This window comes from Meriones unguiculatus, chromosome 17, assembly GCF_030254825.1.
Source record: "Meriones unguiculatus strain TT.TT164.6M chromosome 17, Bangor_MerUng_6.1, whole genome shotgun sequence".
In the NCBI taxonomy this organism is placed as follows: domain Eukaryota; kingdom Metazoa; phylum Chordata; class Mammalia; order Rodentia; family Muridae; genus Meriones; species Meriones unguiculatus.
In genome coordinates, this window is record NC_083364.1 from 60587637 (window position 1) to 60614913 (window position 27277).

Genomic DNA, 27277 nt, shown 5'->3' on the forward strand with positions numbered 1-27277 from the left:
ACAATTTGCATACAAATGCCACCGTGTGTGGTTAGTGTTTAACAAATGGTGACCAGGTGACAAAACTACCTTCATTTTGCAGCCGGATTCACTGTGGTATGTATAAAGATATGAGGTACAAAACTGAAGCCATCTTTGAACAAGACATCTCTAGACAGAGAAAGAAAAGCATAACCTTGTAGCCTGTGACTCTGATTAAAATGGACACGGATATGTAGCTATAGCAAACAGAACCATAGACTATTGACTGATCATAACTAGGTGACTCCTAAAAGAATAGTTAACTTTGCCAAGTATTTGTATTATATATGCACAACTTTTGGTCTACCTATTACCCTCAGGAGCCACAGGAACAAAACAAGCTGTAGCAGCTACCATATAGCGATACCTGGCACATGTCTCTAATAACAACACTTCATTATATCATGCAGTTATATATCATATGTACATAAATATAGCCTATCACATATCATACCATTCAGTCTACAATGGTCCACATATATGATGGTGGCATTATATATGAAGCTTTATAGCAGAATTGAAATGTTTCTATTGTTTTGCAGCATTGCAGCCATTGTAACACCATAAAGGTTATATTTACTCCCATGTTCATGTTGATGCTGATAGAACCAAACCCACTGCATTGCCAGACATCCAAAAATATAGCACATCTATCAGGCCAGGTGCAGTGTCCGGCCCTCAGGAGTCTGAGGCAGGAGAATTGAAAGTTTGAAGGCAGTTTTACAAACCTGGTGCGTTCCCATCTCAATTTGTAAATGAATTAGGGTTTACCCTAGGATGTGTGAAGCCTTGGGTGTGATCCTCAGTGTGATTCCTCAGAGGAAGAAGAAAAAGAAGGAAGAGGGGAGAAAGGGGAAGAAGATTGTGGTTGGGGTGCTTTGGGAGGCCAAGGACAACCTTTCCCTTCCTTGTTTTTTGAGACTGGGTCTGCACTGGCTTTGAGCTTGCCAAGTAAGCTTAATCTGGTTTGCAACTGAGCACCAGGGAGTCACCCGTCTCCACCCACTGTGTCCTCAGTGTTGCCAGGCAAACAGTTGAGCCGTCTCCCCAGCCCTATACTTGTATTTTAAGCTAACTGTTATTACATGGAAGTAAGAAGGTGAAATAGGTTAAAGTGTAATAATACACTACAATTTATTTATAATGAAGAAAAAATTTTTATAGGTTTATTGTTTATAAATTTGCTGCAACTCATAATAGGGCCTTAAGCTTTGCTTTCATGCTTTGTTCTGTCATTTGGACCACTCAGAGTAAGTTTCAGACCTGCATATTGCATTCACAGCTTGTACCCTAGCCAGGACTAGGCACTACATTTTTACCATGCCTTTCTAACTGTAGATGTGTTTGGAAAGAGAAATTCTTACTGTTATGTTCTGTTGCTACAGCATCTCCTATGTTAACACACTGTACATGTTGGGAACCCGGGAGCGAGAGTCTGTACCATATGGTCTAGCTATGTTGTGGTCTTGGCCATCCAGTTCGTTATCATCTGTGACGTCTGCATGTCTGTAATCACCTAACAACACAGTTCTCATAATGTAGCCCAGTTATTAAGCTTCATGTCAATATCCTACCAGTCATCTCATGGGAGAACAGATGGTCAAGGTTTAAAGAATTTATCTAAGATTCTACATTAGGCTGACTAAAGGTGAAACTCCAGGCTTCACCCTCTCTGTGAAAGTAAGGGCCTTCCGTTTGGAGAGAATGTAATGTTATGAAAGCAATGGAACAAGAAACTTAAAACTACTAACTAGCTTTAAGCAAAATGTTCACTTACCAGGGGAAACAAACAACAAGGGTCAGACTTCAGGCCATATGTGAAACTCTGGCTGTTTGAGATTACCTGAATTTTGATTCATCAATACCTATTCGACTTGGGTAAAAATTTGCATTGTTTTTTACTCTTTAACATAAAAACCTGGGAATTAATATATTTCAGGGTCTGTGTGCCTGACTGTGTGATTTGTTTTTCTGTTTGTTTTTGGTTTTTCAAGACACTGTTTTTCTGTGTGGCCTTAGCCTTGGACCAGGCTGGCCTTGAACTCATGATTCTCCTGCCTTTGTCTCGCTAGTGTTGAGATTGTGCTTATAAAAGTAAAATTTTTATTAAATGACTTTGAAATAAAGTAGTGAATAAAAATACCTTTGTCCAAAGAAAATTAAAAAAGCCTTCTGTTTAAATTTTATTCCTCATATAAGTGAACAAAGAAATGGTATTTTCTTTCTGAGATGAGGATTGTGTTGCAAACTTCAATATAAATGTGGAACATTAAAATCAAAAGTCCATAGTGTGGTCATTCATTAGCATAGTATCTAAATCACAGTATTTTCCTTATGTACAACTTGAAGTTCATGTCATGAACATCATGTCCATAGGTCACAAATGAGGTAGGTTTGCAGGTCCACAGGGTTCTATTCTGGATGCAAGTCATTTATTATATGTTCTTGTCAAGGTCATGGATGTGATTTGCTCTATTTACAAATCGAGGTATAAGTGTCCCCCTCGCCCCCTCACTTATTTACTCTTACCCTCTCCTGTGTGAAACAGAAGAGAGAAGGCGATTATAAAAATGTGATAGGAGGGGGCTGGAGAAATGGCTCAGCAGTTAAGAGTAGTGGCTGCTCTTCCAGAGGACCTGGGTTTCAATTCCCAGCACCCACATGGCAGCTCACAACTGTCTGTAACTCCAGTTGCAGAAGATCCAACAGCCTCATGTAGATGTACTTGCAGACAACACACCAATGCATGTGTAAAAAATAAATAAAGGATTCAAAAAATGTGATATGAAATATGATAGAGCCCTACATGTGAGTTACAGCCAGTCTTTGAATGCATGTTCCAGGCCCTACACTGCAGCTACTGTTTTCATGGTTTTGATGCAGCATGGTAGATGGAAATGCTATCCTCTCAAGAAGAAATCATAAACTCCTTCCTTTTTCAATTACTAATCTGTGTGAGGCTAGAGTTTCCTCATATGTGTTAACTAGAACAGTATGGGTAACCAAAGAATTGACTCAAAGAGCAGATATGAGACTTCATCTGTCTATATCAAAGAGAATTGCAAATATAAATAAATGTTGCTCTTCTCCCTCCTCCATTTGTTTTAGAGAAGATAGCTACTTAAAAATGCATTATTTTAACATATAATGAGCTTATTATTATACTATATAGCCCAGGCTGGCACCAACTTCCTGGTTCTTTTACTTCAGCCTTTCAATATATTAAAAAAATTCTGTTTATGGAAAATCACAAATAATATGCCTGTCTTGACCTCCTCAGATAGAATAAGTAGTTGGGACATTTTCATATTCTTTAGAAAAGGCCAGTTTTTGAAAGTGATTTTTGGGAAAGATGTTTAACTTTACATACTACATACGAAGAAGAATAAAGTAAGAGCAAGGCATGTTTGTGTTGAGGAAAAAGGAATCAGAGAAGGTGCTAATATGATGAAGATGAGTTTGATGATGGTGATGCTCCATGGTTCTTGAGTTCCGGGGTATTCCTTATAAAACTTACTAGACACTTAGCCATTGATAGAGTCCATGACTATTAAGAAGACTCATGTCTTCTTTCTCAGAGTAGTAAAGCCACATCTCTTAGGCCTGACTGATATATGCTGAGACCCAGAAGAAAGAGAGAGGGGCTTGTGAACTAGACCCTGAGTTAGGAGAAGGCAATAGTGAGGATGTGGGAGAAGTACTCTGGGTACTTTTGTGAGCTTGGCCTGGATCATCCACATCTTGACTTTCTCTGGTCGATTTTTTTAATATTCAGTCTTTAAGGTCTAGAGGAATTTTTATCTATTATGAGACATATTCAAGCAGAATGGGTCTCCATGGGATAGTCTCGAGGCTGCTCAGGGCTTGACTTTACTCACAGACTATGTTTCTGTGCCTTCAGTGTAGCATGCTCATCTTTATACCCAGTTTCTTCAAGAATCCTGAATAAATCCATGGAGATATGTTATCTCTGTGGACTGAATGAATGAGCAGATTGTAGTGACCATGAGGTGAATTTTGTTTTCACTAATCATTGTTTCACATTCTATTTGACAGTAGTTTGTTTGTTTCTCTGTGTAGCCTTGGCTGTCCTGGACTCACTTTGCAGACCAGGCTGGCCTTGAATTCACAAAGATCTGCCTGCCTCTGCCTCTCTGAGTGCTGGGATGCCCCACACCTGGCTTGACAGTAGTTTTTATAACTTTTGAATTGAGACACTGCCTTTCATACTAATCTCAGAAAACTTTAAAGAAGCATTATTTTTTTCTGTCAGATTATTTAATCACGATCCTTGGGATTAGTACAATAAATTAGTACAATAAATTGGCACTTGATTCCTACTTTTTATCCATGTTCTCTTAGCATTATATTTATGTGCTAATAAGACAATTTGCATACTCTAAGTTGTTTTATTTTTCAATATCATGGAATGCTATGGTTTAAGGGAAAATAAGAGGGTACAACCCAATTTTCTTCCTGTTGGCACTTTCATGATATCCATTCCTGATCTCTTCGTTTGGGTCAGAGTTTCATAACCTCGGCACTACTGACACTTTGATTTCAGGAAAATTCATTCTTATTTTGATGTTGCTATACATTATGTTTACCAGTGTCCTTTCTACTCACTTGGTAGTGATGCCCTGCTTCCAAGAGCCAAAAGCTCTGCTAATGTCTTCTGGAGGATAAAATCATGCTTAATTGACATCTGTTCTCATAGAAACACACACACACACACACACACACACCTCTCTTTACTAAGTCTCCTTTACTACTTGTTATCCTCCCTTCTCAATTTGTATTGATCTTTCCCCATATCTCTTTGTTTTGTTTATTTTTTTATTTTTCAAGACAGGTTTTCTCTGTGTAGCCCTGGATGTCCTAGAACTCACTTTGTAGATCAGGTTGGCCTTGAACTCAGAGATCTGCCAAAATCTGCCTCCTAAGTACTGGGATTAAAGGTGTGTGTCACTATGCTTGGCCACCCTACCTCTTTTTACTAAGTACTATTCCTGACCTAATGCAGACTGAAAAAAGACAGAAAATTTCAATTCTACAATTGGAGCTTGAGTATAGTAGTTCATCATATTTTCTATTTAATCCTCTCCAACTGTTTCTTTTTTTAATGAAAAAAAAAAAAACAGAGGTTATTATATTCCTGGAAAATGAAATTGTGAAACCTTTATAGTCGCATAGTATCGACCTGAAGGTAATAGAGTCTTTGTTGCCTATTTTTTTATATTAGTTACAGTTTATTTACTTTGTATCCCAGCTGTAGCCCGCTCCCTCATTCCCTCCCAATCCCACCCTCCCTCCCTCATCTCCTCCTTGCCCCTTTATAAGTCCACTGATAGGGGAGGACCTGCTCCCCTTTCATCTGACCCTGGTTTATCAGGTATCTTCAGGACTGGCTGCAAAGTCCTCCTCTGTGGCCTAGCAGGACTGTTGCTCCCTTGAGGGGAAGGGGAGGTCAAGGAGCCTGCCATTGAGTTCATGTCAGAAATAGTCCCTTTTTCCCCTACCCACTTGGTTACTGAGCTGCCGTGGGCTACATCCGAGCAGGGGTTCTAGGTTATATCCTTATATGGTCCTTGGTTGGAGAAACAGTCTCAAATGTATGAAATCTGATTTGTACCAAAATCCAGCACTAATTCTTCTTTTACTTTTGCCTGCCTTCTGTGTTATCTTACATCTATATAATTACAGCACCTTCCATGTGCTCTCAATTTCTACAATTCTTGTTTACATTAAAGATCAACTGAATCTCTCAGTTCTCTACCACTTGCTAAGTCCTTCCTTATATTTCAGCATAAATTCCCAGAAACCCACTTGACAACAGAGAGCCATTTATTCTGTGGGTCAATGGATGGACTTTGAAGACAGAGAGACAGTTTACCAGAACCTCTTCTTTTCTGATGGGGAAGGAAAATTCCAGGCTGACCTGCATCTGGTATCACCTCTATACTGAAATTAATCAGCCCCTTCCCGGCAGGGAGAGCTGGCTGAGGAGGAGGTAAATGTGGACATCAAAAGAATTGAGTTTAATGAGAAATGAGGGTAGACATCAGGGATCTGAAGTGACTAACTACTCTACATGAGTTTTCAACTCCTAAACAGGAGGCAAGGACATTAAAAGGAGATACAGTTTTGTTGTTGATTCACAGTATTCAATTAAGATAATGTTATGTTTTCTTGCAAGTATTCCTATCTTTATTCCCCAGGCCGCATCTTGAACTGTTGGACTGTTGAATTGTTAGACTGTTTCAGTGTTGGACTGTTTCTTCTTATCTACCTAGTGTTGTGCTTATTCTTTTTTTTTTTTTAGCAAAGGGGTTCTGAAACAAAGACTATAGACAATCTTTTTTTATGTTAATTTTTCACTTTTTTTATTTTTTTTGATTTTATTATTTTTTTTTATCAGTTACATTTTATTAACTCTGTATCCCAGCCGTGTCCCGATCCCTCATTCCCTCCCAGTCCCTCCCTCCCTCCCTCAACTATAGACAATCTTAAGTTGTGAAGAGAAATACTATGAAGTCACAGCTGTTATACTACCTATCTTTTCTAATATGTAGAAAAAGCAAAAGACTCAGAGGAAATCCACTTTTTTTTCTCTGTGAACTTTCGTGGTATGTTGCATTTCTTCTATGTAAAATGTTTGGAGAACATTCGTATTTTGAATGCCATGAGATGAGAATCATTTCCACCGACAAAAGCCACTTCCCTCTAGGACATATGCTCTAACAGTCTGCATGAATTGCAAGAAGGGGCATTTACTTCTATTTATAAGGTTCTAAATTCTTCAGAATGACTAAGGTTCTTGCTTTAGGCACAGTGACTCAGCTTTTCCATTGTCAGTGTCATGAATGAACCTTGCTTTGCCTTGCCCAGCTAATGCTTTCATTTCCTGTCCAACTCATCATGCAAGGTGAAGGCAACCACAGGGGCTGTGAGTTCATGAGTGCAGCTGTCCCATGTGTCCAGCGTCCTACTGGTCAAACTCAGGGCTTTATGTTGCTAGGTGTGGTCTTTGGAATGAAAAATGTTCCCCCTAGGCTTGGGTAGTTGAACGTCTGACATCCAGTTGGTGGTGATGTTTGGAGAAGTTATGGGGAGGTGCAGCCTTGATGCAGGAAATACTTCACTAGGGGCTGCCTTTGAGAGTTTAGAGCTTCAAGCTACTTCTGGTTTACACTCCTTTGGCCTGCAGTTAAAGATTCCTGCACCTGCCAGCATGCCTACTGTTTGTAGCCTTGCCTTCCCACCATGGTGGACTCTTATTCCTCTGGAACCCTAAGCCACAAAAACACTTTCTTGAAGAAGTTACCTTGGTCATTGTATTCTATCACAGCAACAGAAAACTAATATACTAGGAACGTGTTCTACCACCAATCTACACCCTTAGCCCAATTCTTTAATAAGAGCTCTTGTGTTGTTTCATGTGACACAGCATGAATTCCAAATTGGATCATAAACTTGTTGAAAGTGGTAATGCTATTGTAATACTTCAAAGCATTTGTGGGTTTGTTGAAAAGACAACAACAACAAAAAACCTGTAATTTTTTTGGATTGATAGATTACCTTTATTCTAGACTTTTATTCTAGATAAACTAGGTAGCTATCATGTCCTTAATATAGACACTCATCTACTAAAAACAAGGATATCATGAAATTTGCAGACAAATGAATGGAACTAGAAAAGACCATCCTGAGTGAGAAAACCCAGGCCCAGAAAGACATACATGGTACGTGAATTTTAGCCATATAATACAGGATAAACATACTATAATTCACAGACCCAAAGAAGAAAAGTAACAAGGAGAACCCAAGGGAGGATTGTCAAATCTCACCCATAAGTGGAAATAGAATAGACAACAGAAGTGGTTGAAGAGAGGGAACCAGGTAGGAGAAGAAACACAGAGAGAAATGACGGTGGAGACCAGACCTGGGGTGAGCAGGGATGAGAGGACAGAGGGCCTACAGAGAGAAGAGAAACTGTGAGCAAAGACATCTCTATGACAAGCTGGAGACCTAAGACAGGGTAGGTTTCTGGGAGGACATGGGGGTGACTTAAGCTGAGACTCCTCGTAGCAGGGATCATGGAGACTGAAGAGTACACCCTCTAACTAGGCAGGACTCCTCGGGGAGGGAGGGGAACACCAACTTACCCACAAATGCAGCATTGGATTATTAAAGTGTTGGGTGAGGATATTAGTAATTTACAATTGCATAGAGTTAAATAAGCCTTCTTTGTTGATGCTCATGCAAATTAAGCCAAATCATTTTGCTTCTCCTTTCCAGGTGCTTGGAATGGGGTGGGAAGAAGAGCTATAGTGAAGCTTCAGCCAATTACCACCTTGGCCTGGTCATTCAGTCATAGGAATGGAGGCTTTCTTGTTCAAGGATGCCATATCCTGTGGCACCAGTGCGGAAGGCAGAGGGAGGCTGGCAGGTTCTCTGAGAGAGTCGCCTATCTCATCTGCCAGCGTGTCAGGGCCTTTCAGTGTATATATGACAGCAAGGAGGAAAGCTACTAGTATAATTTCTTCTTTGGGTTTGGTATGGAGTCCTTAGGGAAACTTTATAATATTCCTACCTTCCTTTCAGAGCCACTCCCACCCACCGCAGGCGGGAAGGATATGGGGTGTCAAGTGACAGAGGAGAGGACTGGATGTGAAAAAGAGATAGTGTATTGGGTAACTAGGAAAGCTTTTGGAATGTATCCCAGAATGGGCTGAGAAGTATGTCTCAGTGGGCTTGAAACTGTTCAGGGATTTTGCAATCAAGTGCCCTAGTTTCTGGGTGGGGGAGGGAGAAGGTGAGTGTGGTGCCTGCCAGCAGTGTCTGCCAGGAACATGAGCAAGCTCCTAGTTTGCTTGGGAATTTATTATTCTAAGTTTTAGAGATCGAGGAATTATTCCTTCCATCTTAGTTTATCTTAGTTTTCCCTTTTTCTTTCACTTACCTTTGACACTTAAAGATTTTTTTAATGTTGTCTCTAAAACAAAGGGCTATGATTGCCATTTGCTTGAGGGCCCAGACTACACCACCACAAGAACTGTAACATATTTGCAAACACATTCATGCATAGGTCACAGTATATCCTACTGGCGAAAGGAGTTTGCTCTGCTATGTGAATCAAACCAAGGGCTTTTTATAGTTGGGTTAATGTGAGGAAACTTCCTGAGACATGTCAAAAAAAAGATGATTAATTTTGTGGGCTAGATACTCAGGGGCAACTACTGGAAGGGCTGGTGAAAAATTATGAAGATTAGAGTAAGCTTCAAGAATCACAAAAACGCTATGTCAGCCAGACCTCAGCATGTCTACCTATGCAAATTGAGTAACTACCGAGTGGAGCTTTAGTTCATCTCAGTAGAGCTGAATATCCTCCCTGGCTCTGTAGCCACAGGCTGGCCACAAGCAAGAATTCAAGTATTTTTGTCTCATATGATTTCCGGATTTGCTCCTTCCTTTGATGACCTTTTCTCGTTCCTCCTCGTAGTGTTTAACATGTGATTTTGTATATGATGGCTTGGAGTCAGATGTTCAGAATCCCTGTTCTGTAGTTTACCAGCACAAAATGCACAAATTTTACCGTTTTATACTTGCAGTTTTGTCACCTATGAAATCTGAATGGTGATAGTGACCTCCAACATTGTTTTAAGATGTAGAGATAGCTGCCAAAACCTGTGGCATATCTCACACAGGCTTCCTGTGGTGTTGGGTTCAGAACACATCACCATTTAAAAATTTTTAAAATTTATTATGAGACATATACTCAGGAGAAAGTATTAAGTGTAATGGGGATTGTACATGTGATCATTTTAGGGTCTAAGAGTTGTAGTATTTGCATGGGTTTTATGGAACATGAGGACAGCCACCCAGCAAGCAGTCAGGTGCCATTACAGTATGCTAAAGAGCGTGTGTGTGTGGGGGGGGGCTCATCTGAAGAATGCTTGTCTAGCATACACAAAGCTCCGTTCTCCATCCTTAGCAGTGCAAAAGTTCTGGTTATAATGGTACAAGTCTGCAATTCCAGCATTCAGGATGTGGAGACATGAGGGTCAAGTGTTCAAGGCTAGCCTGTACAACATAGCAAATTTGAGGCCAATCTAGGCTGAATACAATGCATCTCAAGAACAACAACCATGACAGCTGGGTGGGGCCTCTGCCTTCTGAAACTCTGAGTTGCTCCAGGAAACCTGTAAACTGTCTTCCATATGTCTTGGTTGTATTTTTAAAACCGTTTAGACATTTTCTACTACTTGAAGCTGAATACATCCTGACTGATTTGGAAACGATAGCTACTTTAAAATTAATTAGTATTTATTTCTTTATTTGTCTATTTATTCTCATGTATCCCCGGCTGTTCTGGAACTCACTCTATCGACCAAGCTGGCCTTGAACTCAGAGGTCCACCTGCTTCTGCCTCCCAAGTTCTGGGACTAAAGGCATGCACCACCATTGCCTAGCTAAATTTAATTAATTTTCATCTTAAGTTTTCTAATTTTCAAATCTGTAAATTGGAAAAGTAAATCTTAAAAATTAAGCTATTTAATCTTAGCATAATGAATAACTGATGTGATTTGACCCTAATTAATAGTTTTCAAGAGTGACTGGATAATGATTTCGTTGTTTCCCTTCATGCTCTCTGACACTTCCTGTGAAGGACTTGTACCTGGAAAATGCTTTAACTATATATCAGACACAGTGCTTGCTGCCATAAAAATCAGTAAAATGCATGCAACTGCCTTTTGATCATCTCAATTTGGATTAAATTGTTGACTGTGGCATGAAAATATTACACGACAATAATGATACATAGCCTTCATTAACTTGATAATTATGGATAGTTTTTGTTTTCTTTTACCCAATTTCATAATGTCCCCTGTATTTATGAAAGCAATTAAGCCAATAAACAGTGAATAGTTTTCCTAGCAAAGGCATTATTAACCATTAACATCACTAATGTTAAAGTTCTTTGTAACCTCTGAGTGCTGAGATCTTTGCAGCATATTGCCCAAATCCTAAATTTATCAATCAGAAATCAAAGACACAAGAAACTATGGACTATAGACTAAGATACAGAGAAGTTTGTGCATGGGGCCAAAGATGTCCAATGGTGAGCTGGGAGCTATACTACGGCCCACCTGACCACCAACTCATTTAAGTTGAATTCACTGCAAATATCATAGCAGACACTCCTCCTACTTAGCTTTGTGGGGTATTGGAAATTTCTTTATTATTTTTTCTTTTTTTCTTCTTATTAATTATTTTGAGACAGAGCTTTTCTATGAATCCTGGGATGACCTGAAACTCACTAGGTAGACCATACTGGCCTTGAACTCACAGAGTCCATTTAGTGTTGCTTGCATATAAATGATTTCAAGGCTGACCACTCAGCGTTGGATATGGCTCCTCCCTGGCAAAGACTACTTCTCTCTCAACACTCTCAGCACCCCCTCCCCCCGCCCCACGGGGTCAGAAATGAAACCCAGGTTCCCTGTGCGGACAAGGCCAGCACTTAACTTCATGAGCTGTCTCCACCCCCTGCCACTCAACCGTCAGCTTCCCCTTTTCTAGTTCTTTGACTTACCCTTCATGTCCTTTTCATTTCTCTCTCTTCCACGTCTATCTTCTTTACCTCTTCCGCTCTTTTTTTCCTCCTCATTTTCTTTAAATAATTATTTACCATAAAGATTTATATAATTCTGGCATGCTTCACACTGTTTTCAAATATGCTTGCACTGTGGGACAGCTAAATGAAGCTAATCACGAAGCTAATCATGCATTACCTTACAGACCTTATAGACCTTTAATTTTTAAAAATAATTTATTTAATTTTATTTTTTGTAAATTGGTATGAGGGTGTCAGACCACCTGGAACTGCTTACGGATAGTTGTGAGCTGCCATGTGGGTGCTGGGAGTTAAACCCGGATTCCTTGGAAGAGCAGACAGCACTCTTAACCAATGAGCCATCTCTCCGGCCCTCTACCTTTAATTTTTCTGTAGTGAGAATACTTAAGTTAATTATTTTGGTGATGTTTACTACAGATTGGTGTTAATGGTAGTAACTATATTAATAGATATCTTGACCTTATCCCTCCAACATAACTCAAGTTTTGCATAATTTGATCACCCTCTCCTGGTCTCAGCCGTTCCTCAGCTCCAGTAGCCACTGTTCTACTCTCAGTTTCCTTGAGCTTGTATTTTCAAATTTTCACATATAAGCAAGATCATGTGCTACAGATTCTTCTGTGAATTGATTATTTCGCTTAACACAGTGTCCTCCACATTCATCCATTCCACCAAGCTGCTCATCCTCTTCCTGTCTAGGCAGTATCTTGTTCATTTCTTACAAATTTTGGAATTTTTATGTTTTAGTTTATGTGCATAGGTGATTTTCCTGCTTGTATGTCTATGTACCTCATTATGCCTGCTGCCGGCAGAGACCAGAAGAGGGCATCAGATCCCCTGTAAGTGGAGTTACAGGTGGTTGTGAGCTGCCCTGTGAGTACTGAGAATCAACTCAGGTCCTCTAGAAGAGCATCCAGTGCTATTAACCGCTGAGCTACCTCACCAGCCCTCCAGCCAAGGCCATTACTACCAGCTAAAAAGTGACTGCCCTTGACCCTCTCATATTCTTCTGTATAGTAGTTGTCATAGATTGCTGTCAAAGTGGTGCCTCATTTTAAAGAAGAGGCAGCATCACTGGGCATTGTGATACACACTTTAATCGCAGCACTTGAGAGGCAGAGGTGGGGTTGATTTTCTGTGATTGTAGTGGCCAGCCTGGTCTACATAGTGAATCAAAGCTATGGGGGTGGGGGCTGGGGAGGGAGGGAGAGGAAGAGAGATAGAGTGGGAGGGAGGCAGAGGAGGCCAGAATTTTCAGTAGATCATAGATCACTTGCTGGCTTTGGTGGTTTGCAAAATCACTTATATCCTTTAAGACTCGTGGCTTTAGTTGGGCCTGGCCTGGCTACCTGGAGAGGTATGCATCATCCAGGTTAGAGTCTTTGGCTCCTGAAGCACAATGTGCTTTCCAGTTCGGGAGAGACTAATAGACTCCCTCAGGCAGCAAAGCATTCAGGCTGCTTTGTGTTTCTATCTATGCTCCCTTAGTACTCAAGGAGGCATGCAGCTTGAGAGGATAATTGTTCTTAAAGATTAATCTTGTGTACCCTGTAGAGCTTGCAATCTTGACCATATCTTGTCAACTACAATTATATCGATACTGGCAATTGTGATTATCTTTTGTTTTTGATGAAGCTATAAAAAGTCTGATTGCTCTCAATAAAATAGCCACAGTGCCTCAGATTTGCTGTGGCCTCAAAACAAAACAAAAACAGAACAAAGCAAACAAAAACCCATGACTTTAAATGCAGAGGCTTGACATTGGTGTTCCTGAAAAAAGATGAGTTTAATTTTTGTCTGGTTAATAAAATATTTAATATCTTTTGAAAACAGTCTGTAACCTAAAGAACACCATACTTGTATGAATTCTTGACCACAACTTTTTTTTTCAATAGTAATGAAACTAATTTTGTTTATTTGAACATTAACATTTCCTGAGTTTTGGATCATTCATTGTTCAACATGGTGCTCTTAGTATTTACCATAGTGCCTAGAACATGGTAGGTACTTGAATGATATTTGCTTTATAAAAGCACAATTTTCTCATGTTGTGATGCAGTTTTTTTAAATTTTTTATTAATTACACTTTATTCATTTTGTATCCCCCATAGGCCCCTCCCTCCTCCCTTCCCGATCCCACCTTCCCGCCTCTTTCTTCATTCATGCCACTCCCCAAGTCCACTGATGGGGAGGTTCTCCTCTCCTTTCTGATCTTAGTCTATCAGTTCACATCAAAAGTGGCTGCATTGTCCTCTTCTGTGGCCTGGTAAGGCTGCTCCCCCCCCCCAGGGGGAGGTGATCAAAGAGCAGGCCAATCAGATTATGTCAGAGGCAGTCCCTCTTCCCATTACTATGTAACCCACTTGGACACTGAACTGCCATGGGCTACATCTGTGCAGGGGTTCTAGGTTATCTCCATGAATAGTCCTTGGTTGGAGTATGAGTCTCTGGGAACTTCCCTGTGTTCAAATTTTCTTGTTCTGATGCTCTCTTTGTGAAAGCCAGAAGAAGAAAACAGGAAACAACCTAGGAACCTACCACAGAGGGCCTCTGAAAGCCTCTGCCCTTCAGACTATCAAAGCAGATGCTGAGCCTGATGGGCAACTGTTGGGCAGAGTAAATGGAATTTTATGTAAGAAGTGGGAAATAGTAAGAGCTGGAGAGGACAGGGTCTCCACAAAGAGACCACAACTTTTAAAAGTAGTTTTTTGAAAACTATGTGACCATTAAATAAAGTGAGTAAAATACAAATAGTTGCATAGGAAAATTATCTGGCACCTAGTGTGATAAATTAACATTCTGCTATATAGCCTCATGCATGCATATTTTATAGACATATAAATTTATAATTTAGGTCATGTTGAATACATTTTCTTTTACTAAACATACATTTTTTTTAATTGAAAAAAAGTATTTTTATTAACAAAAATAAAGTTTAATTGTTCTTATCTACAAAATGAATCTTCCCTTTGTTATTAGAAATTTTGAACATTAGTGATATATATATATTTTTTTTCAATGCAGTTTATTCAGAAACCTTGAACAATCCTCGGACCCTGGGGAAAGCCAGCCCACAGCTTAAATAGCCTCTGGGTAGCCAACCCAGGCGTGCCACGTGAGCAATGCAGATAGGTCCACATACATGGAAGCAAGCCAGATCCTCAGCCTTAGCCAAATGTGGAATTGTTCGTGACAGAGAGCACTCACCATCGGGAAGGTGGAAGGCGGAAACCAGCTCCATCTTTAAGGCATAGCATTCCGCAGCTCTCTACAGTTCCCCCTTTTTGTTTTAGACACATCAGGCAAGAGTAGAGGTCTGATCTCTGATATTAGAAATAAATTGGGACTTTGTACCGATGTTCGTTTAGGTGTCATCCACCCAAAGAGCATCAGACCCGTCCGATACCTTTTTCTCAGAGGAAGGACCTGGGGCATCAACCCGCATGCAACCAGACATGCTCTTCTCTGGGTCCAAAGCGGCTGACCCTGAGTGCAGTGCTTAGCCTCGCATCCTGAGCGTAACATTTTAGCTTTTTATGGTATCCAACCATGCTTGGGGAGAATGTCCTGCTTCAATGGCTGTAAAGGCCTGAATGATCAAGGCTGCATCACACTGTTGTGAGACTCTAATCTTGCATATATACCACAGGCAAACCAAGGAGACCAACACCAGAAGGCCTGCTAACGCTCCCATGCCCGCCCATTCCTTCAGATGATTCATGGCTGCAGCAATCCATGTTGATAATCCTGTGGCTAGTCCTGCGTCCTACATTTTTATTAGGTATTTCTGAATATGGGCTGGAGATTAGTTTGGAGGAGGAGGAAACTATAGCCACACATATTCCCTTCACTTAGAAAAGTTGTTATTACCTGTTCATCTCCTCCTAAGCTCCTCTCCAAGTCCTCTGGTAGGGGATAATAGGGGAGGTCCTCCTCCCCTTCCATCTGACCCTAACTTTTCAGGTCTCATCAGAACTGGCTGCACTGTCCTCCTCTGTGGCCTGGCAAGGATGCTCCCCCATAAGGAAAAGGCGTTCAAAGAGCCAGCCACTGAGTTCATGTCAGAAACAGTCCCTGTTCCCATTACTAGGGCACACACTTGGAGACTGAGCTGCCATGGGCTACATCTATGCAGGGGTTCTAGGTTATATCCATTCATGGTCCTTGGTTGGAGTATCAGTCTCAGAAAAGACCACTGTGCCCAGATATTTCGGTTCTGTTGCTCTCCTTGTGGAGCTCCTGTCCTCTCCGGGTCTTACTATCTCCCCTTCTTTTCTAAGATTTCCTGCACTCTGCCCAAAATTTGTTTATGAGTCTCAGTATCTGCTTTGATACAATGCTGAGTAGAGTCTTTCAGAGTCTACCCTCTGTGGTAGGTTTCTGTCCTGTTTCCTGTTTTATCCTTCTTCCAATGTCTGTCCTGTTTGCCTTTCTGAGTGAGGATTGATCATCTTACCCAGGGTCCTCCTTCTAGCTCAGCTTCTTTAGATGTACAGATTTTTGTAGGTTTATCCTATATTATATGTCTAGTATCCACTTATAAGTCAGTATATGCCGTGTGTGTCTTTCTGCTTCTTATTGTCACACAAACTGGGCAACAGATGCAATGGTGAGCTCCCATGAACAGGTTACATTATGAACTAGTTTCTTTGGCACATCTTGGACAAACACAAAAACTGCAGGAGATTAAACAATGTTTTGTCATATTAGATGGGATGATTCAGAAATGTGGGGGTTTAGACCAGAGATAGGTGTGTAGCTGGGAGAAGGAAAAACAGTAATGATCACTTGTGATGAGTTTTCACGACAATCTGTCTTAAACAAATGGCGAACATAGGCTAATTGTGGACTCTTTCTGTGGGAATGATATAACAGGTGAATCTTCTGCCATTCGTCATGTTTCCTCAATGATTAATGACTTAGTCATGATGAGAATTTTTGTAAGATGTGTAATACAGAGAGTGGTTAATGTGGAGAAACCAACAGCAAGTAGACACACACACACAAAAAAAAATACCACTACCAAACTTATCTGAAGAGCTTATGTAAAGCCCAAGGGTTATCTCTCTCACAGGAAGGAGCATCACATCTTGGTGATTTACTGATTTTACTGGAAAGGGGTTAGTGCCAACTAGTTTCAGCTATGTTTGGTTGTCAGTATACAGGTATATAGTTGTCCATATTGATGTAAAACTTTTTTTTTGTTGATTGATTTTGTTTGTTTGTTTTTGGAGGCAAATTCTCAGTCTGTATCATAGGTTGGTCTGAAAACCTCACCAATCCTCTTGTCTCACCTCTGAGATGCTAGAATTCCAGGAGAGGGCTAACAGCAGCATGTAATCCTATCTGCAAGGGACTGAAGGATTACTTTCTGTTTGCTTGTTTCCAGTAATATGTAATAGCCTTCATTTCTAATTCTAGTAATGAGGACAAGGTGCCCTCATTACTAAAAATAGCTGCTAACAAATCAACCAGATTTTCTTTACCTAGTTATTTGTTGATGGACACCAAGGTTGGTTTCATATTTTAGGTATTACGAACAAGAAGCAGTAAACTTAGATGTACAGTTTCCCTGTGGTCTGCTGACACATAGCCAGCTGTTTCGTTACTGTGTTTTATGTCATTTAAATGAGGTCTTGTTTAAGCACTTAGCACACAGCAGTTAAACACATAAATATTCTTGCAAGAGCAATGTTTACACATACGTACGAATTTTCACAGGACTGTAATACCATCAGTCTGGAAGCACAAATGCTCGCCAGTGTGGGAAGGATAAATACAATATGTCATATTCAAACAATGGAGAATCTTCAGGGTGAGTGAATAAACTGCTTCATGCAGGTCAGAATAGATTTTACAATAGTTCAGTAAGTGAAAGAAACAGGTACAAAACTGTGCACACTCGAGGATTCCAGATGCAGCTTAAAGGTCAGGCAAAAGCAGGTAGAGCCAGGAGAGGTTACATTAGATGAGGATAAAAAGAGGAGCAAAAGGAAGTGCACGTCCCTGTCACCATTAGGTTCCATTTCTTGGTCTCATGGGTGCTATAAAGGTATGCATGCTTGTGATGATTCTTGCTCACAGTATTCTGTTCAGTATATTACAGAATGGTAACTCCGACTAAGAAGTAAGAAAGTTCAAAGGAAGCCAACTGTAGTTTTAACAGAGGACAAAATGAGCATTTCCTGAAGGCCATGTGTCTTTAAATTCCTTTTTTTTGACAGGGCATGGTGGTCCACACCTGTAAACCTAACACTTGGAAAACTGAGGACAGGGGAGCCACAGTCTTATCTGGGCTCTGTAGAAAGACACTGCCTTTTTTTCTTTTTAAGTTAATTAATCTGTTTATTCAGTTTACATCTTGGTCATAGGCCCCTCCCTCCTCTCCTCCCAGTTCCATCCCCCCTCCTGCATCTATTCCTCAGAATTGGGGAGGCTCCCTTACCCGCACACCCCAGCTCATCTGGTTGAATGAGGACTGAGTTAATCTTCCTCTGTGCCTGGTAGGGAAATCCCATCGGGGGAAGTGATCAAAGCAGGCAATATAGTCCATGTCAAAGATATTCTCCGCTCCTCTTACTGGAGACCCCATGTGAAGCCAGAGCTGTCCATTGGATACAATACACATATGTAGAGGACCTAGGTCCAGTCTGTGCATTGTCCTTGGTTGGTGCTTCACACTCCATATGCTCCTCTGGGCCCTGTTTAAATCGACTCTCTTGGTCTTCTTGTGGAGTTTTCAAGACACCGTATTTTTTTGTGAACATCCTTGTTGTAGCCCCATCCCTCATCCCCTCTCAGTCCCATTCTCCTTCCCTTCCCCTCCCCGCTAGGGAAGCTCCATTTCACATCACACAGCTCAATAAATTGCATCAGAACTGAGCATGTCCTCTTTCTCTGTGGCCTGGCAAGGCAGTCCCACCAGGGGGAAGTGATAAAGAAAAGCTAGCAAGTGAGTCTGTCTGATGTAGTCCCCATTCTCTTACTAGGGAACCCACATGAGGCCTCAGCTGCCCATCTGTGTAGGAGACCTAGATCCAGCTCCTGCCTGGTCTGTGGTTGATGCTTAAGTCTCAGCAAGCCCCTCTGGGCCCTGGTTAGTTGGCTCTGTTGGTCTTCTTGTGAAGCTCCCATTACCTCCAGATCCTTTTCTCTTTCCTTCCACTTTTCCACAAGAATCCCAGCATTCTGGAGGTGAAGGCAAGAAGATCAGGAGTTCACAGCCAGCCTTAGCTACATATCAAGACTGAGGCCAGCCTGAGATACAGGCGATCCTATCTAACTACTCCTTCTCCGGAACAGAAAAGAAAAGAAACCACATACACACAAAAAGATAAACGATAACAAATATAGGCAGCTACTAGAACAAAGGGGATGTTGGCACACTGTTAGTAAGAAAACAAGTTAGGACAGCCACTGTGGAAACCACCATGGAGTTTTCTCAAAAAGTCAAACTACATCTACTGTGTAATGCAGGAATCCCATGACCGGCTTTATGTGCAGAGGAAATGAAATCAGCATTCCAGGGAAAGCCTTGAACACCCATGTTTGTTGAAGCATTACAGCGGCTGTGTCCGTGAGAGGAAGAGCTAAGAAACACACACACATACACACAAACAGAGAAAAGTATTATTTAAGCTTTCAAAAGAAATGTTCGTTTGCCACGCAGGCATGAGCTAGAGGAGTTACCCTGAGATACACTAGGCACAGGAAATGGGTGTGAGCTTTTAGGGAAGCCATATAACACGTTATAAACTATTATAAACATTGTAAAACATTATGCTCCTTTCCCTACTGGACAGGTGAATAATTCATCTGCTGGCCTTTGCTTTAGCTCATGAGAGACTATGCCAAGGCCTTTTCACAATATACTAAAGTATAGCAATCAAACATTTTTAAATTGCTACTCCTTTCTTCATTTTCTTTCTTTGTCTCTCTCTTCTTCCTCTTTCTTTTTTCCTCTTCTCTCTCTCTCTCTCTCTTTCTTTCTTTCTTTCTTTCTTTTTCTTTCTTTCCCTTCCTTCCTTCCTTCCTTCCTTCCTTCCTTCCTTCCTTCCTTCCTTCTTTCCTTCCTTCTTCTTTTCTTTCCTTTCTTTCTCTTTCTTTCTTTCTTTCTTTCTTTCTTTCTTTCTTTCTTTCTTTCTTTCTTCTCTAAAAGTGTTTGTCTCCTCAGGAAATCTTTCTTGTTTATGTACTGGTCTGTTACATGTATTACATCCAAAAAGGGGTTAAGAACTTCTGAGCAACCTCCTTGCACTTTCTAGGTGAGGACCCTGATCCAACAAAGCAATATGATTTGGTAAAAGCCACTGGCAGAGCTGAATACTCCTCGGGACTATTTATTATTCTCTGGACTTTTGTTTTCTCTTTATTTGTGAAGTGTTTCCATTGATGAAAATGAGAGTGCTATTAACATGTTCAAGTTCTTAGAGGAAGGATTGAAATATCTTAAGAAAACATGCTGCTGCAAACAGGAACGTCTCAGAGGAGGACTGTGAGATACATTAGTTTGTGGGTATAATGATATAAGTTTTTTTAAAATTTTTTTTGATATAAGTTTTAATACTATGCTAACTTAGCAAAATAACAGTAGTAAGTAAGCTCTCCCCTAGGGCCTATTCCCTGTGTAGTCATAGGTTTTTGACCCAATAACGGTGGAAGGTAGGTGCTTCATTTTATGGATTAGGACTTATATCCAACAATAAAAAAGCCATATAACACGTTATAAACTATTATAAACATTGTAAAACATTATGCTCCTTTCCCTACTGGACAGGTGAATAATTCATCTGCTGGCCTTTGCTTTAGCTCATGAGAGACTATATGCCAAGGCCTTTTCACAATATACTAAAGTATAGCAATCAAACATTTTTAAATTGCTACTCCTTTCTTCATTTTCTTTCTTTGTCTCTCTCTTCTTCCTCTTTCTTTTTTCCTCTTCTCTCTCTCTCTCTTTCTTTCTTTCTTTCTTTCTTTCTTTCTTTCTTTCTTCCTTTCCCTTCCTTCCTTCCTTCCTTCCTTCCTTCCTTCCTTCCTTCCTTCCTTCCTCTTCTTCTTTTCTTTCCTTTCTTTCTTGGTTGGTTACTCTCTTGATAGTCTTGCCACTATTATTCCATAGGCATGTCATACTAGGCCAGTCATTCTTAAACCTCAAAGTGTGCATAGCTCAGTATGATTGATGATTACTTTTCTCTTCTGGTTGTGTACATAGGACCTTCTAGCACTGCAAAAGCTAGACAGTAAGGATGAGACTTACAGGCCAGTACCAACTTGATTACTCCATGTTCTATGACTCAAGAAACATGGTATACAATGGTTGTAACAGCGTGCACAAAACCTGTGCAGGCCCAAGCCAGAACAGATCCCACCACAGAGATGGGAGTTAAACATGAAATTTCATGTCGAGCCATTGGCAATTGTTAGCTGCTAGGAAAGCAGCTTGAGCCAGGTGGTAGTGGCACACACCTTTAATCCCAGGACTTGGGGGGCGGGCAGAGGTAGATAGATCTCTGTGTGAGTTCAAGGCCAGCCTGGTCTACAGAGTGAGGTCCATGCAGCCTGTGGTAAGTTGTCCACACTCCAAAGGAAGACACACATCCAAGAATATTTGAGTATCAGAAATTGGTCTTGATGGGGGGGGAAGGGGAGGAGGATCCAAGGTTGGGTGGGTAAGGAAACAGGTGTATCCAGGAAGATCTGATGGAGGGGGTGGATGTGACTCCAGGAAGATCTTCAGGCCACTAGCAAATATCAGAGGGAGACAGAGAGAGGCAGGGCAGCTAGTGACCACAAGTAGAAGGTTCTTTGCTTTTGATCCAGGAATCAGGAACCCAGCCTTTCAGCATTATGAAATCTTGTGCTTTCTGCTAAGTTTAGAATTTAGTCAAGCACCACAGAGATGTATTACATTTGACATCTTATCTTGAAGGCATTTTGTAAATTTTAAAAGAAGTTAGAGAATTAGACATTGAAAACTTACAAATATCATACATGACTGCAGCCAAACAGGTACCTGACAGTTTGCAGGATCAAACTGCTCTGTTCTTATCAAACGATGAGAGTGATTACTTACCAACCAACTGGAACTATCTCCAGACTTTAAAACAAAATTCACACCCTGCTAATACATTTCTGATTAATTAAAAAAAAAATCTAAAGCCAAGAAAAAGTCCTGGAAATACTTCTGGAAATATGATTTCAAAGTTATTGCTAAAACGAGAAGTATCTGAAACCATACTAGCATAGGATACATTTGTTTATTTAGTGCCCTTGCTTTGGCATTATTTTTTAAATGTACCCATCTTTTATTTATATTTAGGAAAAGTAAAAATTCAGGTATGGACTAATTTTGTTCCAATTTAAAGCTAACAAATTATGCTGATTTATGTGAGGCAGCATTATATAAAAGTATGTATATAAAATATTCTTGAGACAAAAATCTTATTTTGGTGCAGGTTGGCCTGGAACTGACTGTGTAACCCAGGCTAGCCACAAACTTGCGACAATCCTTCCTGAATGTTATTATAGGAATACAACACCATACTCAGCTTTTAAAGAAAGTTTATTTTTTTTCATTTCTGGCACAGAAACTGTAATAATTTATTTCAGTTTTTGTTCCTTCCCATGAGGACAATAGTCTTTTTTTTTTAAAAGATATATTTATTATTTATACAGCATTCTGCCTACACACCAGATCTTACTATAGATGGTTGTGAGCCACCATGTGGTTGCTGCGAATTGAACTCAGGACCTTTGGAAGAACAGCGAGTGTTCTTAACCTCTGAGCCATCTCTCCAGCCTGACAATAGTCTTTTTATATGAAAATACATTGATTGCACCAAATACATTGATTTCATCTTTTACCCTGGTGATGTCTGTGGTACTTATGGCAGATAATTCTTCCTGCAAGCCAGAAAGCTCCATCACTTTAATGTAGTGCCTGCAGCACGGAGGTGCCAACTTACTGATGTATTGAGGTCATAACTGCAATGAAGGGATGGTATCAGTAGGTCCCTAAGGCCAATGAATGCTTCTTCCAAGTAAAGTGTGCATACACTGCTACACAAGTTATTCTACTTGGCTAGAAAGAAAACTGATATGCTAAAATGTTCACTCATTTTACTAAGTTACAAGTCATCAAGGAATATTTTTTAATTTAATTTAATTTTTGTTTTATTTGTTTTTTGAGAAAGGGTTTCTCTGTGTTAGCTCTGGTTGTCCTGGAACTTGCTCTGTAGACCAGGCTGGCCTCATACTCAGAGATCCACCTGCCTCTGCCTTCCTAGTGCTGGGATTGAGGCACATCAAGGCATTTTAAATAAAAATAAAAGTTAGATATGATGAAACATATCAGTCTAGCACAGTTCCTCAATTACAAGTTAGAGGCCTTTCCAGATCTGAGTAGAGAAGAAAAAGACGTAGTGATGTAGAAGGCATGGTGAGGGGCAAGACCAAGAAAACCCTTCTCTTTAAGCAAAGAACACCTCACTGAAACTCTGCTGAGGACAACAGCCAGTTACTGCATCTGGCTTTAGCTACCAGCCCACTTCCTCATGTTTTCCATTCTTCTTTCCTTGGGAAATTTGGCTGCTCTCATTTTGTAAAAATATATTGTGACCGCAAACCTTACATTTTCTTTTTTTAAATCTCATCCCTCAGTGCTCCTCAGGAGATGGCAATCTATTCCAAGCAAGAAACCACATAGACTTGAGACCAGGCAGCCACAGCGGGGTCTTGGGCCAAGACTTGACGGCTATGCCCAGAACATGAACCAATGGCAGAGGGTCGGACTGGCAGACTTCCAGACATGGGGGGGAAATGCCAGCAGAGAAACTAAACCAGTTCATAACAATTGGTAGATATTAGTTTGTAATGCTGAGAATGGTGCCACCCACAGAGAAACCGTTTGACAGAGGTGTAATAGCTTAAGAGAGGCAGGTGGAGCAAAAGTTGATTACAAAGAAAGTCTTGTGAATAATATGTTAGGTTTGTATATTGACCCTTCTTCCAAACCGAAACTTCTGCAGTATGCCTGGAGTTGAACCGAATTAAATAAGAATATCCTTATATAAGATTTTAGTAGGTTTGAGTAGGTGTGGCCCCCACAGACTCATGTGTTTGAATGCTTGGCCATAGAGAATGGCACTATTAGGAGGTGTGGCCTTGTTGGGGGAAGTATGTCACTGTAGGGGCAGACTTTGAGGACTCCTATGCTTAAGCCATGCCCAGTATAACACAGAATCTCCTACTGCTGCCTGTACCTTAAGAATGTAGAACTCTCAGCTCCTTCTCTAGTACCATGTCTGCCTGCATGCCACTATGTTTCCTGCCTTGATGATAATGGACTAAACCTCTAAAACTTTAAGCCAGCCCCAATTAAGTGCTTTCTTTATGAGAGTTGCCGTGGCCATGCTGTCTCTTCACAGCAACTAAAATCCTAACTATGACAAAGGTAGAAGAGGAGGAATGAGGAGAAAAGACATGAGTCCAAAGGTAGAGATTGACAAGAAGTATCCGCTAGCCAAGGAACGTTGAACATCACAACAGCTACCAGACTCTGAAAGCGAGGTCTTGGGCACAACTCCCTGCCCACCAGTCTCCCAAAGGAACACCTTCAGCTGCTGACACCTTGAACTCAGAAATCTTCCTTATAAACTATCTCCTGTGAACCACAGGTCTAGCTAGATCATAGAGAACAATAATCAAAAAAATTGCCCGCCATGTTTTTGACTCAAATCACTGTCTCCTAACAGGATCAGCTATATGGTTCAGGGAGCAGCATGACGGTCTTAGTTCCATCCTAGGGCCCTGTGTCCTAGAAAGAGAAGACCAACACCCACCAGAATTGTGCCATGGCATGAGTGTGTCCTTCCCTAATAAGCAAATAAAATGTAATAAAAATTTTAAAAGGAAGATTCTTACACAAATTTGTTACCTATTGGAGCTGGCAGTGGCACACCCTTGTGATCCCAGCACCCAGGAAGGAAGAGGTATACAGATCTCTGTGAGTGCGAGGCCAGCCTGGTCTACAAAGCAAGTCCAGGACAGGCAAGGAAACAGAGAAACCCTGTCTTGAAAACCACCCTCTCCTCCCCCAAAAAACAACCCAATCAACCAACCAAACAAAATTATTACTATTGAAATAGGGTGGTGAATTTGAGTGAAAGTTCCTGGGGCAGATTCTTTGGGAGAGTAGCTGCAGGTGGGACTAGTGACAGAACTTCCTTTAACAAGTTAGCATGAGAAAGATATCAGAAATACTTAGGGTGATCCAAGAAACACAAGCACACTGATGTGAAGCACTTAAAGCATGTACTGAGGAAGTAATGGCCATTGCCAATATTAACCGCAGACAGAAAAATGGCTTTTAAAGAGTACTATGCTTTGGCCATTACTTCGTGCTTATAAAGGAAGAGTTCTCTAAGTGCCCTTCATACATGCCAGTAATTTCTGCTCAGTAGTGGGGTAGCTAGAAAACAAGGCAGAAAAGAAGATTTTTAAGTAGTCTGGGAGCCTATTCAGTCGGCACTGTTCTTTTCTCGAGGGAAACAAAAAACAAAACAAAACAAAACAAAACAAAAAAACAGGCAACCCTGCTCTCAGAAAAGAATGAAGCACCACAAGGAAGTCTACAGACTGAATCTGGGAATTCTGACATCTAAGGACAATGGGATGGGCGTTAGTGTGATGCCCATTATTGTGAATTCTGTGAAAGAGATGTGGAGACAAGGCAATAAACAAATAAACAAACAAACAAATAAACAAATAAATGAAGAGATCGGCATTCATCTGCCCTGAGCCAGATATTAAGGAATCCAAAGTGTTTATTAGAAATAATTCTCTCTCTCTCTCTCTTCTATTTCTTTTGGTTTTTTAAAACAGGGATTCTCTGCCCCAGATTTTTAAAAATTTACTCTGTAGATCAGGCTGGCCTACCACTGAGAAATCTGGCTGCCTCAGCCTCCTGAATGCTGGGATTAAAGGTGTGTGCCACCACTGCCCTGCTACTATTGCTTTTATTATATTAATTTTGATTTTTTTTGTTGTTTTTTACAGGTTCAACTTTTTATTGGACATGAACAAGAGGTTTAGTCAAAAAGACCAAAGCCCATGCCATCATCAGACTCCTCAGACTGTTGAGATGCTAAGGGGGAACCATAAGGCCCCACTCATGCTAGTCAAATGCTCTACCACTCAACTACACCCTAAACCCTATGTTTTTGTTTTTAATTTTATTCTGAATGCTCTACATGCATGTACAACTGCATGCCAGAAGAGTGCAGCAGAGAGTATAGGTGATTGTGAGCCACCATGTGTTTGCTGGGAATTGAACTCTGGAAGAGCAGACAGAGCTCTTAACCACTGAGCCATCTCTCCAGCCCCTAGTTTTTGTTTTTCAAAGAATTTACTAAGTGAAAATGTTTACAACATTTTGTATTGTACCTTCACTGTTTATCTTAACAGAATATTCCCTGAAGTTGAAGCTTTCCTTTATTCATTTGTGTGTATTGGTGGTGTTTGAGTGTGTCATGTATGCACACCTGTGTATGAGAGTGTGTGCACACACCTGTCAGGAGCCTAGAGGAGGACTTCGGATTACAGGTATGCTTGGAATTGTAGGAAATGTTGGTGCTTTGAGTTTGACCTCAGGCCTTCATTCCTGAGCAGAGAGCACTCTTATCTGAGGAGCCATCTCCTCAGCTACACTATTTGGTTACTTTATGGTGGCTTATATAGACAAGGGAAGGTTAAACCCTTGATAGTTTCCCTTTATTTATTGGTTTCTCGGTAAATTTGATCTCTGGTATTTTTATAAGTGACCACTAAGAGTTTTGCTTTACTTCCCCCTCTTTCCCTCCCTCTTTCTTTTCCTTTTTCCTTCTTTTTCTCTTTCCTTCTCTCTTCTCCCCTCCCCTTCTTTTTCCTCTTTCCATTTTCTTTCTTCATGGTGATGGGTATAAACCCAACGCCTTCCCTGAGCCTGCTGGGCAAGTTCTCTGCCATATTCCCACCTCTCATATTTTTGAATCAGGGTTGTGCTTTGTAGTCCAGGCTGGCCTCAAACTCATGGTCCTTCAGCCTCTAACTTCAGAGTGTTGAGATCACAGGCTTGCACAATTGTACCCAGTGAGCTCACAGTAATCCCAGACTAAGAGCAATAATGCCAAAAGTCAATAAATGTTTCTGGTGCCATAACTTGTTTGACACTGGTGCATTTGCTTTCTGGTAGCTTTTGAAGTAGTTGACTTTGAAACCTAGATTTTTTTTAGATCTGGTTAATATTCTCTATACATTACTTCTCTCCTGTATTGGTGTCTTGACACCATAAGATTATTACCCAAATCACTGTTCAGATTTTTATATGGACACATATCTCTACCTACCTACCTATCCATCACCTTTCTATCTATCTGTCTGTCTGTCTGTCTATCTGTCTATCTCTATTTCTATGTAAGGTTCAGATTCAGATAGTTCACATATCCTCTATGTCCATTTGTGTTTCAATTGTTAAAGATAACTCCTAGGTGATGATATTGATTTTTTTGCTGACATTTTCTTTTACAAATATCCTTTCAAAAATGTATGGCTGATGTCTTAACCTTCATTCTTCTAGAACCT

General features: G+C 40.6%; 1 long non-coding RNA gene across 1 annotated transcript in view; it reads left to right on the plus strand.

Annotated features, from left to right (window-relative positions):
• Positions 1 to 27077, plus strand: part of LOC132648739 (uncharacterized) — a 36861-nt gene extending 9784 nt beyond the window's left edge. Inside the window, exon 3 of the long non-coding RNA XR_009587127.1 lies at positions 25715 to 27077. This is a non-coding gene — a long non-coding RNA (uncharacterized LOC132648739). The remainder of the gene's footprint in view (positions 1 to 25714) is intronic.
• The last annotated feature ends 200 nt before the right edge of the window (positions 27078 to 27277 follow it).